We start from the raw sequence: 2,014 nt of genomic DNA, 5'->3' as shown, positions 1-2,014 counted from the left end.
TATGATTAAACACAAACACTTCTATCAATGTCTTTTTTCCATGAACCATTGGCTATGTTTTATCTATTTACTTCTTATATTTGCTTTTATTCATTGTAATTTTTTGTTTCTTACTATGCTCCTCTTGCTGTATTTTTTAAAAATGGATATGAAGCACTTTGAATTGCCCCTGTTGTATGAAATGTGCTCATCATATATTTCAATTAGTTCATCATTGATTCAGACAGAGGGAGTAACCATGGATACAGACACTTTCGCTGGTAACACCCTCAGAGGATGAAGGTTACAATAATTCCAGATATATGGAAATACTTTCTCAGTGAAGGTGTGTGTGAATGTGTGTAGGTGTGTGTTAGTGTCAGGGTCAGAGAATGACAGCTTTCCTCTGTCCCAGTCCAGCTGCACTCTGACCCTCTGCGGGTTCTGGCTCACTGTGAGGGGAGCGTCTGGACTACCTGGAACACCTGTATGAAACCTCCTATCAGAAAACTCAAGCCGCCAGCATTTACACCAAAAGCCTGAGCCCTTCCTGCCTGCAGACTCTGTCACCACACCCAGGATATAGTCTGTACTCCCCCCCACCTCAACGTCCCAGCTGTGTGTCCCTGAGTCAAAGCCCTCAGAGCCCAGGACCACAGCATAGAAGTCAAACCTCTCTGGGTTGTCAGGAAGCTGCTGTCTCTCTTCTCTGCGTGTCACACTGGTCAGATCCTCAGACAGGATGAGTTCAGGGCCTGCAGTGTTGGGGTCCAGAATCACAGGAGTGTATTCCACTATTCCCTGCATCTTCTCCCAGACTCTGAACTGCAGGTTGCCCAGGTGCTTTGCCACGTCTATCAGCGCTCCTGAAACCTTCTCTGGATCCGGCAGTGTGCTCTGGGCTCTGTCCATGGAGGTCCTGAAGTTCAGCAGGAATTGTGAGGTCATCAGCTTTTAGCTCCTCCTCCGTGGCTCTGATTGTGTCTGAAAGTGATGATATCTCTCCGTTCAGCCCCTCAAACTTCCTCTTCATCACCTGACTCTTCTGCTCCTCTTCCTCCTTCAGTGCAGCGATCCTGACTCTCTCTTCATCTCGTAAAAACTGGTGAAGCTTCTCAAACTCCTCCTTCATCTGCCTCTCTGTGCGTTGGGCCTGGCTCTCAATATGTTTAGCTGTTTCATCACAAGTCAGTTTAACCTCTTGAAAGGTCTTCAGCGTCTCCTTTAAGGGTTCCAGTGCAGTCTGGAGTTCACTCTTATGATCCAGTACAGCTTCATCTACTGGGCAACAGTCATGTTTTCTATGCTGTTTTGACCTCTGACATATCACACAGATGGGCTGTTTATCCTCCAGACAGAAGAGCTTGAGTTTCTCACTGTGCAGACTGCAGAACACCTCAGACCGAGAGAGAGAGGGTTTAGACGCCATTTCCTCACCACCTCCGTCTCCCCTGTAATGGCTTCTGAGGTGAAAGTTCACTTCTGAAAACTCACCGCTTTGAAGTCAGTAGGAAGTCAAAACCAGATTTGTGGTTGTTTTTGAATGTTGATGGTAAATGAGTGTAAAGTCCTTCAGAGAGTCCTACATATGTAATGTTGTGGGTCATGCAGTGAACGGCAGCACCAGAGAGCTGAATGTTAGCCTTATGTGTGGTTCACTTCTGCTCTCGACTGATTACTGATTACCCCTAAGAGGGTGGAGCTTCAGATAATATATTGATACAATCAATCAATCAGGGTTCTATTGTTTCATTCTGTCAACAACACTGTTCAAGGGTCACAAGCAGAATTATGTCAGGTGTGAGTGTGTGGTGGTGTGTGTGTGTGTGTGTGTGTGTGGGGGGGGGGGGGGGGGGGGAGAGAGAGACAGAGAGAGAGAGAGAGAGAGAGAGAGAGAGGGACAGAGAGAGAGAGAGAGAGAGGGACAGAGAGACTAGTAGATGAAATATCTTAAATCAAGGCAATATATCCTTGTTTTTGGTCTCACTTCACTAGTTTTAAGAAAACATTAACTTGTTTTAAGCAAAGGCAAGTG

At 46.1% G+C, this 2,014-nt stretch overlaps 1 pseudogene across 1 annotated transcript; it reads right to left on the bottom strand.

The window, feature by feature from the left end:
• Positions 1–219: 219 nt before the first annotated feature.
• LOC308175551 (E3 ubiquitin-protein ligase TRIM35-like) lies at positions 220–1,408 on the bottom strand (annotated as a pseudogene). The gene has a single exon. The product of its transcript is annotated as an E3 ubiquitin-protein ligase TRIM35-like (transcript).
• Positions 1,409–2,014: the final 606 nt, after the last annotated feature.

Source organism: Nansenia antarctica (genome assembly GCF_963989245.1).
Source record: "Nansenia antarctica genome assembly, contig: SCAFFOLD_988, whole genome shotgun sequence".
Taxonomy (NCBI): domain Eukaryota; kingdom Metazoa; phylum Chordata; class Actinopteri; order Argentiniformes; family Microstomatidae; genus Nansenia; species Nansenia antarctica.
The sequence above is the reverse complement of the archived record's forward strand: the minus strand, read 5'-3'. Positions and strand labels throughout refer to the sequence as shown.